Here is a 12759-nt window from a genome sequence, read left to right as displayed (position 1 = left end):
TTTCAAATGTCTAAGATTAAATTGCATGTCTTCATTTCTCGAATACGAGGGATGCTTGCTATTTTTGTCCTATTTGGGGCCGTATGGCACCCCTCAGCAGCCTCTATGAGTCAGTAGACTGGTATACCTATTCGGATTCAGCTGGAAAGTTCTATTTTCAGATAAAAATTTATCAAACTTTCGAACTTTTCAGCTTTAGCTGTGCTTGGGAAACTGCAGTTTCCAATCGACAGACTGGTGTTTGTGAAAACTGAATAGGAATTCTTGTACTCAGCTACCTATAATCTAATCTATCAACTCGTGTTAGGACCCTATTGACACATTTTCTTGCCGTATTCTATCTTGAAGCTAATTTGCCACTTTACTATTCGTATATTGAACGAATCTAGACTAGAGCTGCACTTCACTGTATATGTGAGATGCTATATGAGGTGGCGTGGATATACCGAAGCGTTATTCCTAACATGGGCGAAACTATAAATTATTTTTAATTGATACATTTCGCGGATCTAGGCGACCGATTAGCATTGCTTGTCGGCTCCGCCTAAACATGGTCATACAGTTGCAAAATCGTTGATAAAACGAAGCAGAGGAGAGAAAAAAAGACTTCTGCATCGCTTTGGCGAATATGTAGTAGACGTACGTCTGCGTATCTATCTGTATGAATTTAGATGCGGTTTTCAGTGTGTTTTTTCGAATAGCAGCAAAGACCTATAGCGAGGCGGTCCGCGCTTCGCGGTCGGATATGTATGAAAAATTAACATATACCTGCGTAAACCGTAAGCTAAGCGCAAGGATGTTGAATCCCCGACAAGAAGCATGATTCACGATACCAGCACTCCAGCAGCATAGTGTACGGTCGCGCGGCGCGGTAGCCCAACATCTGATACTAGCATTTCTTCTACGATTTATGGTGTCACTTTTTGTATCACGTACAGCACCCGAACCCATTCTCTCTCTCTCACGCTTTTAAAGTAATCAATCTACTCTGGGGAAGTGTGTAGTGTACTTATGGGTATGAGAAACATATTTCGTAAAAGGATAGAACCGCGGTAGCGATGATAGAATATACCGTATAGCGGACATCAGAGGTCAACGCAAAACCATGTTTTCAACTATTTCTTTTTACACTATATCTCTCGTATGTGTATTTGTAGCGCGTATAAATACGAGTAGTTCTGTATCTACATACTCATGTCTCATATAAGCTTCGTATGTATATATGGAGTACCTATACCTAAGGTACCTATTCGTAGAAATAAACCCATACACTGGCAGCGGTGGAAAAATAATAATCACGATTGGAGTATAGGTATAGCACTTGTTGCCCGAGATTCGAACCGAGATTTATCATAAATGGCATTAGCCGGCTAATTTCTACTCGAATGCCCGATTAATTTCTATATCTCGGACGAATTTTCAGCACCTTCTTTTTCTCTCCTCGACTTATGTTTGCGTCGTGTCTGCGTCTGCTCTCTGCTGCCTCGATCCTCGCGAACGTGATTACATACCTACCCAGATCAGTGCGCAAATACACACTCCACTACACGGTGCTCTCCGCTCTGTAATTTAACGCGAGCTTACCTATAAGAATACGTCTTGTGCTGTTGGAAAATACAGGTAGACTACGAGTATAGGTGCATATATGTAGTCGCACGAGTGTTAGAAAGTTCATTTTTCATACGTGATGTTTATATTAGTCTGGTACAAAAAAACACGCGTTAATCGATTTTAAAATCCTAAAATTATGCGGAACCGACGACTAGGACCGGGACGAAATTGAGTTGTAGGTAATTTTAGACGCGGAAATCGCATTGCCACCACGTCTCCTGGTTTGGTTTAAAATATCGTTTATGTGGATTGAATTACGATTTCTTTTTTGGGTCAGAGTTGAAGGTTCTTTTGTCGAATTTTCCGATATGTACTTGGAGAAGTATTTTGGTGGGTTTTCTACCTCAAGGTGATGTATTTTTCGGTACAGGTTTCTGACAATCCACATCGGTAAAGTTTCAATTGCACTAGCCTCTTCCAATGATAACCTGCCTCGTTTGAACCTCCTCTTTCATTCGAGCTTTGAGATTTCCACCTTTTTTTTTCAATCAATCTGAGCCCTGCGTCACCTAACAAGCAAATCTCTTCTCTAAATCAGCTTCCCAAGATCCACGACATTGTAAGGTATTTTCTTTCAGTCTAATGGATGCTGTGAACGAATAATTTGGTAAAAAGTACAAAAAAAACTCTTCTCTCTGCAATAATCCAAGATTCATTTTTGTTGCCTCATTAAAATAATATGATCATAGAGCTCAATTCCTCTAACTTAATTTCACCTTACTTCTTTCGTCATCAACTAATCGTGCTCGATTTTCTCAGAGAACGTGCAAAATAATTTCCACTACAAGTGAAGTCGAGTAACTACATAAGTTTATTTCTGATTTCGAGGTCGTTTTCATGCCTTTGAATGGCTCTCTGAACGATTTGGGAGGGTCTTCTGATTACTGTTGGATCTTAATACACGCGATTTTTCATATTTCTCGATGATTTTCAGGCAGTTTCGTAGTTGAACGAATACTTGATACTTCTTTGCAATTTCAAGATAGGTACTTCGAGAGACGATCTGATCTAATGATCTATCACAATTTTTAGGAAATTTTTTCGATTTGCAAAACGATTTTCCAAGTATTTTAGAAATTTGTTGGATTTGGTTGATTATAGTTAATTTTTAGACGATTTTTATTGAACTTCTGCATAATTTTAACTCACCATCACTTTTAAATATCAAATAGATTCTCATACCTACGAGTATCTTGAAATGATTTATTTTTTCAAAAAATTTGAATTGGTTTTAGTACCTACGATTTTGGGATGACTGACACTTCTAATCCGGCATATTACAATAGGAATGATTGCAACCCTCCCCCCCCCCGGGTGGATCCTCTGGGACAACTTTTTTCTTGAAGGGGACATCCTAAGGAACATTTTAAAGCAAACTTGCCAAAAAAAATTGGGCCTTATTGACAAAACGGGGACCATTTAAATTGACAAGTCGGCCGAAATTGCACATTTTGCTTTCTAACATTGGGCTCGCAGTAAATTTTCTGAACTTGACAAAGCTAGATCGAAAGGTCATGCAAAAATTCATCCCCATCCAAAATTTCAACTACTAAAATACATTTTTCGATTTTCGGTGAAACTTTGAAAATCAAATTTAGGCCAAAAATGAGAAAAAAATCAAAATTTCACCAAATTGAACTGGAAACCTGAAATTTGAACTTTGTAGAAATTTCAATCTGCAGGGGGTTTCAAAACGGTTTGAAACCGTTTTTAATCGATTTGACAGGCTGAAAAGGAGGTCTATCCCAAATTTCAGCTTTCTAGGTCAATATGGTAAAATTTTGATTTTTTTACTCATTTTTGACCTAAATTTTATTTCCAAAACATCACTAAAAATTGAAAATGTCCTTTTGGCAGTTGAAATTTAGGCTGGTGGTGAATTTTTGCATGTTTTTTCGATCTAGCTTTGAAAATTTATGGTCTGATGGTCAACTTTATGGAAATTGTTAATCAGTTTTCAGAGGACATTAAGGGAATTTTACAACTTTAAAACAATTTTTCAAAGATTTTGAGAACTGTTTTTTCTATTTTCAATTCATCTTTTCGCCTTAGAATAAATTTCAATTTCCTAACGTAATTTTAAAGTTTTTAATTAATTTTTACACAAATTTGAGATTATTTTAATTTTTGAATGTATCACTCGACAGAATTTTGAATGGATTTCTTCATTTTGAGTCGAAATTTTAACGCGAAAGTTGAAAAAAATTTAAGAACTCGAGTGAAGATTATTTTTGTTTCAATATTTTTAGTTAATAAGAGTAGGTATGGTATGCTCATCTGATGCAGTTTTTCATCTTTATACAAGAAGTTATGAAATCTTGAAAAATGGTATCTCCTCGATGAAGTAGCAAAGGTCAGAGTGTCTCACAGTTCCACTAATTCTGCAAGTCCTGCTTTTGTCCGGATTTTCATTGAAAAATCAGACTTTGAATTTTTTCATGCTCCTCTTTGAGAAATTTTGAAAAAAAAAATCATCACGAAATTTTCGATTTTGGAATTTCCTATTATATTATAGCAAATGGAAAATTACTACAATTTTATAAAATTTGAAATTGACAAGGTTTTTTGACTACCCCTCCTTCCCCTGATATGAAGCGTTTGAAAAATGTTGAATCAAAAGTCCTGCTAAAGTTCTTACATTCCTACATTTCTATTTTGAATTTTTTTTAGATTTCTTGGGAAATGGAAAACCACCTTCCTGTGTAAATTTTTAGATGAAAAAAAATGTAACCAAGGATCTACAATTTTTCCTACTAAATTTTGTGATTTTCTGACCATTAATCAGCATTGAAAGGAAGTTGAAAGAAAAAATCAATCGGAGTAAATAATTTTTAGGTTGTCCACTTGTGAAAAAATCAAATCTAACGCCATGATGCCATGAAAAAAAAACATTTAATTTCTGATAATGTCGTGAAAGTAATAAAAGTGATGAATTTTTAATGAAAATTCTGCAAGCAACATTCGAGTAGGTGCTACTGAAAGTTGTTTACTCATTCCTTTTTTTTTTCTTCAAGAAGTCATCAATTGAGGTGATTTCTCATTCCAGTCACAATTGTGTTCAAAAACTCGGAAAATTTGATGATCTAGGTAGTAGGTACCTTTAAATGGCTTGCCTTTTCGCATTTATTAATTTGCAATGCATCGGAGACGTTTGTTGAAAATCATGCATTTGTCCCTAGACTTGAGAAAATGAAGACTTTTATCCCCTCTTCGTATCATCTCCTTCACTTTTAATTTCTACGATAATCAAATTGATTTACGATCGCGAAGCTTCAGACGGAATTGAATACTCTAAATTCAAATTATTCTCTGTCACTTTCTCATAATTTCGTAATAATGTATAGAATAAAAGCGTAGCTGTGGGTGCTCTATGTACCTAACCTTGAATTTATAACCACACTATCGAAACTTCTGTTCCTACAGAGACAAGTTGATTTACCGAAAAGACCTGTTCGAAAGGAGGAAAACTATAGAAAAGAGCCAAGAAATATCCATCTCGCTCTCAGCACTATATACGATGTGGCCGGTGCGGCGGTGGCGTTCAGAACACACACTCACTCGCGGACCGGGACAGGAAATAATCAACTTATTTACTTTTGTTTCTGGGCACGTTGTTAATGGGGTCGAATTTCAATCTGGACGCTGGACTGTCACTAATAATTGCATCTTTGGCGGCTGCTTTACTATACTGAATTGGTCGAGTGAGGGAGGTATGGTAGTCGGAAATCAGAGATGCATAGTGCACTATAGTATATAGGATCATACATAGGATGGTACCTATCGAAGTTGAAATTTCAATTCATTATACGTGTGAAATGCGAGAAGATCTAGAGGGCTATAGGCTGGGCATTTGGGCAGTCAGAGAATCGGCTAGAATAAAAAACGCTGATGAGGTTTACGCGACCTTTGACTCGTTAATGTAAAGTTTAGGCAATCAGCGTGAGCGAGCGATCGGTTGATCGGTGCGCTGCGCTGCTTTAATAAAAGAGATAGCATTGTTCCGAATGACGATTGTATTAAAAGTGAGATAGAGTGAAAGAGAGGCGCACACAGAAGTGTGGAGTAATTCTTTTGTCTTGTCTGGAAGTATACTCTGACGCGAGATTATTGGTACAGCAGGCGCAGAGCGTCGAATATAGAGTGGTATAGGTGGCTGGCACGGGCACCTGTTACATTAAAATGTAACCTACACCTACATGATATGTACTGACAGAAAGCTTGCGATATACTTACTGCGGTATGGCGATGGCGACTGGCGAGAGAGTCTACTTATACATACATATAAATGTAACATGGTATAATAATATTGATATTATTCGTAGGCTTGATTTACATTATTTTGTCCATCATGATATCTATTCATTTTGAAAGCTTATCCGGTTTCTCTTTGTATTAGCTGACCATTGCTTGAAATTTGGGTTGATGGGTAAGGTTAATGCGTGATTTATCGTTATCTCCGCAGAGCCAGAGAGTTGTCATGCTGTTGGAAACGATTTTTATAGTGTCGGCGATTTACTCTTTGGCAATTTTTATTTCCATCTCAAGGATAGTAGTAGAGGATCGATTTTTTTTTTTCAGCTTATACATAGATACCTACAGATACTTTGTGTTATATTTAATGGTGAAAAGTAAAGCTATTGAATAAGACTTATGGGCTTTAATTTCGTATAATGGTATTATAAATGGAGAATGAAAGAAGCGGTCGGTGTATCGAATAACGTTTTATACCGTGTAGAGATACTATACATTATTCGTGCACATTTGTACAAATACTTTAACGTTTATTTACGATAAATACGGATAATTATGATACGTTCAATTAAAACACAGCAGAGCGTCTGTAAACTCGATAAAATATACTGGTATGGTTTTGTAAATTAGTTATTCGTGCTCGGAGCGCGTACGGTCTATTAAATAATAGCGATTTAATTAAAAAAAGCCTTCTCGGTTAGCTTTTTATGTGTTTCGGGTTGTTTCTAAAAGAGCTGCCGAAACCTCCAACTGTTCGGCTTCTGTTTGCAATATGAGCCATTTTCTTATTTCGTTTTTAACGTACGAGCATCTCGGGTCGTAAAATTTTTCATACTTCATAGAACTCGCCATTCGAACCGAACACCAGCTTAGAATTTTACGTACGTGCATACAAGGTGTCCTGTTTAAATCGAAGGTCTGTTATAGTTCGAATTTTTGCAAATGTGGTGCGATATGCGAGAAATGAGGAACTTTATGCGAATTGGATGCCTATCCTGGTCGTTGAAGGGGTGGGTATAATGGCGTTGAGAAGTCATACATTATACAATCCTACAATCTAATTAATATCATTTCAAGATTTTTTTGGGGGGGCGGAGGGGGATTTTTTAGTGAAAAAATTCATGTCAACTTGTAGCCCTTTACTTGTTTGAAGGAGCTTATAAAATACATGTTCATATTACATTGCCAATTTTTAGAAATCGTTGCACTATTTTTTTTTTTTTTTTTTTGCATCAGCTCAGAGAAAACTGAACCAGTTCAAATTCAGTACATATTTATAGTTAGGTATTGGGATTGGTTTTTGATATTTTTTTCAATTTTGAAATCATATTTGGGTTGAAAATGAATCAAAATCTTCTCCAGTGCAGTTCTTTTTTTGCGTCTATTTTAATTTTTGTGAAGACTGGAGGGAGAATTTGCAACCCTTATTTTTTCAGATTAAAAAAAAAACAAAAAAACGACCTAGTGTGGGCATTTCTTCTAGGACCATACTCAGAATAGGGTTGAAAAATGACTCAAAATTTGGAATCAGTAACTCCAAAAACCATTTTTGAGACACACACATTGAATTTTTGAAAAATTTCAAACTACCTCCGTCTGTTCCCCTCAGGTTTAGTTTGGTGGCAGGTTAATTTCGGATAATCTTGTGCATAGAATTTACGGGAGAGGAGTGGGTTGGGAGAAAAATGGTTTAACTAATCATGAATATGAGCAGCTGTACTCGTCCTGAAAATTAAGCTACATATGTCCTTGAGGTGTTTGGTTCCCAATTTCCCATAATTATTCAAAATATGCTGCATCAATTATTTTTTAAATTTTTAGCAAATTTTCAAATTGAGAACTAGCACACATTCTTTAAATGAACAGAGCCCTCCACATCCCCTTCTTTTGAGTGGTTTCGAGAGAATGCTTTCAATGAAATCGATGAAAATTTATTTTCAAACTTAATATCGCCAAATCTCAAAATTTCTTATGCCATTTCAACAATGTTTTAACGTGTTTTTTTTTTGTTGTAAATTTTGACAAAGTTTTATCAATTTCTGGTAATTCTTAATTATTTGAATGATACTTGAGTGTTTTTTTACATAATTTCAATGGATTTTTATTCATGTTTTGTGCAGTTTTTGCTGAACTTGACCAAATTTCACTAATTTTTGATAATTTTTAATGGTTTAAATGCTTGTTTGAAAGCGTTTTTATATCATTTTTATGATGTTTTCAGCCTGAAATTTCATCGGTTTTCGGTGATTCTGTATGATTTTAATGTATCTTTAGTGTTTTCGTTTCCAGAATTCAACTGAATTTTGGGGTCAAAATTTTTCAAAAACGTCCGAAAATTTTTTTCGACGAAATATTTGGATTTCTCGGAATTTCAATCAATTCAGATTGGTCATGGTCGCATGACGATTTTTTTGAATAGCCCAAAAATCATGAATTCATGACCTCATTTTGTGCTGAAAATTTGTCGAAAATGCTTACAAAGCATTTTCGTTGAATTATTCAATTTTCTTACGGTATTTTAATCCATTTTGATCGGTCGCGTCATATCTTTTTAAAAAAATACCTACCTGAAATCATATCCCAATTTTCTGTTCGAAATACTTCAGAAAAGTTCTAAAGACGGCTTCGTTGAAATATTTGAATTTCTCATAAAATTTCAATATATGTGACGCGACCAGCGATACCATACCATATGTCGGCAAAAATTTTTTTCGTTTTATTGTGGTTTATGGTAGTGTTTTTCTTCCTCTTTTCAATGGTGCAAACAGATTTTCAAAATATTAAAATCTGACAAATTTGCAAAATTTCAAAGTTGCGTATTTTTTGAAATTCAAAAACCAAAATTCTGAGAAAAACGTTTTTGAAAGTTTGGGTTATTTTTGTAACATTTTTAAAAACCAGTGAACAGTATTTTTTTTTTTTTTGATTTTCTTCATCTTTTAATGGTTTTACATCATAATATTTTTTTTTTTTTTTTGACATTTTTTTATGAAAAGCACTTTTGTAAAACCGGTTTTTCACCACTAAAACGACGTGTTTGAGATCGGTGGGTACACCCATTCCAAAGTATAGGCTTCATAGTATATGAATCGACAAAAAATTTTTTTTGATATTTTCTGACTTTTTCCATGAAAACGCGATTATCTCAAAAAAAAGTTTTCCGACTTATGGTATGGTATCGCTGGTCGCGTCACATATTTTTATGGGTTGTATAGCACCTTTTTCTAAAATCTCGGAAATCATAATCCACATTTGAGCTCAAAATTCCTCAAAAGTGCTCAAAAGATATTTTCGTTGAAGTATTTAAATTTTTAACGAAATTTTAATGTATTTTGATAGGTCACAAAGTCAGTTTTGAGAAGCTTTGAAATAGCACATCAGCACTTTAAATTGGAGAGGATGCAACTTCCAGATTTGACTGTGCCCAATTGTGTGAATAGTTTTGAAAATTGTTTGTTTTTAAGCTCCATCCCCCTTATTGCGTGGCTGCTTGTGTCCAAAATACGTCTTTTCTGACATTTCAGATCAATGTCCACAAAATCCAACTGAATTTCTTGCCCTTCGAAAATGCCAGCCAACAAAACACTTCTTTCCAGTTGAACTGTAAGATTACTGCTTTAGGTAGGTAAATGTTGAAAATTCGTGTTTTCTAAAACTTATTCATTCAAAGCAAAACTTTTACACATTCACGTTAATTTGATCCCTAGAACTTTCACAAATATTGAGAACGCATTTGAAGAGGGGTGATAAAATCTAAGAAACATTGTATTAAAGGTCCTTTTGCAAAAGTCTTTTATTTTGATTTTGCAGTTTTGGTGGGCATAGCGAGCTCACTGGTTCTTCAGCTGATTTCACTGAATTTTTCTTTTTCGCTAGCCAAGGGTTTTCAGGGTTTTCTGATTGGTCTGGTGAACAATTGACAGTTTGTTCATTGAAAAAATGTTTTTAGTTAAATTCTCAGATGTTCAAACAATCACTCCAACTCTTGTGAATTTTTTTATTGTTTCTATAACTACTTACTAAAATTTGAAATGGAAAATGTCTCATGGGACACCTTGTATATAATTACTAGTGGATGAGCTGTTAAAAAGAATTGTGATTCTGTACTACGATCCTCACGTTCCTTATTAGCAACACATTTTGTATGATTTGCGTTCATCGTTCTTTCCTGTTACGCGTAGATATACGAGTACTATATTCGGAACGCCCGCACCCATCCTCAAAGCCGCCAAAAGCTCTGACCAGTGATCTGTAAAAGGCGATACATCGTCAACGTGTGTTACACTTGACTAAATACTTATACTTTTGTATCTATTCGTCGTCCTGTACTTGATCGTATCGTACGACGATCCGCGGATGTCGTATTAACTTAGTTCCGATACAATGAGCCGAATAATTGAACGTGTTCGTATAGGATATTTTTATGAATTCGAAATCATATCCGGCCATCGTATACTACGTCTTTCGTAGCGTAGAAATTTTACCATTAGGCGTGCCCATCTCTCGCGCCTCTTACGTACCAGCAGCCAAAACAATAGACCACAAATATAATGAACAGGTAGCCGAGAAGGAAAAAAAATGCAATAATTCTAAATTATTAGTTCACCTCATCGTTTAAGTAGGTATACACCTTAGAAAATACGTGTACCTTATGATTATGATCCGAACTCGTCATTGGTGTAATCGATTAAGCAGTCTGGCCCGTGTAAAGTGCGCTGTGCTCAGCCTGTATGGTATACGCGGTCTATATGAACTAAATTTCATTATTGACGTGTACGCATGAAATGTCTCCAGGTTCTGTTTCCTGATTGCCTCATGCTGTTTGGATGCGATGTGGGATTTTCCAAGGTGGTCTATTTTTGGCAAAATTGCCCGAAATTCAGAGTGAAATTTCGTTACGGTTCGTGTCGAGTTGTGATTATTTTTTCGTCTGATTTGTACTTGTATGTAGTTTTATTTTGCTTTGCTTCCTTGTCGATACAAAATTGGAAAAGTTAGCTGTATGTACTCGTTTTATGTATGCAGTAGGTTACTTGGAATTTTGTGGGTTTTTTCAATTTATATGTATTTGTGAAAATTATATTGCAGGGGAAGGAGTAGAGCGATCTCAGCATTGATTAGTGTGGTTGCTAATAAAGGACTCTCATCACCCTATAATTTTCAACTGCCCGTATCCTCCTTAATCCTACAGACAGATCATTTTGAAAGAGGTCTGTTTTTGTCTGAATCCAAAATTTATTTCAGGATACATCGATGAAATTTTTATGATGTTAAATATAAGTTGTTTAACCTCAAAATTAAAACGGAACCAAGAGAGAGAGATTTGTAGACACAAATTTTGAACAATGCAATATATGGGGACCAAAATTTTGGTTTTCAGAAGCACCAATTCACATTCTGATGACAGTTTCCCCTTAAAAACTCAATTGAGAGTTCTATGGGGAAGAGTGTTGGGCAGAAAATTTTGAACAACGCACTGGATTTTGCTCAAACATGTTTTACTCGTATCAACATTTTTCATCGTTCATGTTTCCTCATTTGTTAAAGTTTTCTAGATCTTTTATCAACTCATTGAAATTCTAAATCATTTGAGAAATTTTTTGACTTATCTTTCAGGGTGGCTCTTACGTCAAAGTTTTGTTTTTTCACGCCATCAACCCATAATGTCGTTGGATTTCATGTTGAAAGAATTCCTGTTTTTCGATTTTACCTCAGATTCGAAAAAAAATTATGCTGGGAGACTACTCCTCATACCTTTCCAATTTAATGGAGAAAAAAACAAAAAGAAAAGAAAATGATTTACCTATCCAAAAATTTCCATTTTTACGTTAAAACCTCCGCAGGTCCCCCAAAACTGGAAAAACTTTTTAAAAAATTGAAAATTGAAGTCAGTAGGGGAGATTGTTGTACCAGGGACCGATTTTTCGTTTTTTGGGAATGGACTCCACCCATTAATTATTTTTGAAAATGTGAATAGGGTGCATCAAAGAATGGTCTTTTACAAAAAAAACGAGATATTCACATTTGTTCAAAACTCATTCCCCTCCCCTCCAGAATTTTTTGAAAAAGTCACTTTTTTTTGGTCCATGGTACAACGGGTCGTGTACCAAGGACCAAAAGGAAATTTACCCTGGAAAATGCCTAAAAGTTGGCCGTGAAGGCATAAAGTTCACGTATGGATCATAGACATTCATTATACATATTTGCTTTTTACAATAAGATCATATAAAATTTTGCAGAATTTTTAAAAAAAAATTTCATAAGTTTGTCATGTTGTACCACGGACCATAGATTTTTCCTCAAATTTCCACCAATTTCAAATGAATTTTGAAACGTTTTCAGATGCTACAATGTAAAAACTGTGTAAAGGGCATCCTGGCATCTGAAAAAGTATCAAAATTTGTGAAAATTAGATGAAAAAATTGCGGTCCGTGGTACACGATGAAATTTGGTCCCAGGTACAAGACCTCCCAAAATTTAGAAAAAAATTTCTACAAAATTTCACACAATATTTTTCCAAAAAGTGAATATGTGTACTTACACTTGGATGGTGTAGCTACACGTTGCACTAATTGCTTTGACAAATTTCAAATAAACAACAGGTCAAAATGAGTTCACAAAACATGGCAAAATGTAATTTTTCGTTTTAAAACGTGATAATCGTGTGCAAAATTTTCAAATGAAAACCTTATCGCCTATAGTTCATCTTGTGGCATACCCTAGTGATGCTTTAAAACGTAGTGGGGTCCGAATTCCGCAAGTGGCGTTAGTGAGGGAAAGGTCCCTGGTACAACAGGTCCGGGGTACAACAATCTCCCCTACCTAATTTTTTTTTGAAATTTCTTCATGTTTACAACCCTTGAAAAAAATGTTCATCGGTCCCCCAAACAATTTTGA

The 12759-nt window shown here is 35.3% G+C and overlaps 1 long non-coding RNA gene across 1 annotated transcript in view; it reads left to right on the top strand.

The window, feature by feature from the left end:
- LOC135842361 (uncharacterized) overlaps positions 1-12759 on the top strand; it is a 239249-nt gene that overhangs the window by 103271 nt on the left and 123219 nt on the right. The window lies entirely within an intron of this gene.

Source organism: Planococcus citri, chromosome 1 (assembly GCF_950023065.1).
Source record: "Planococcus citri chromosome 1, ihPlaCitr1.1, whole genome shotgun sequence".
In the NCBI taxonomy this organism is placed as follows: Eukaryota; Metazoa; Arthropoda; class Insecta; order Hemiptera; family Pseudococcidae; genus Planococcus; species Planococcus citri.
Note: the sequence above shows the minus strand (reverse complement) of the source record. Positions and strands in the feature narration are given on the sequence as shown.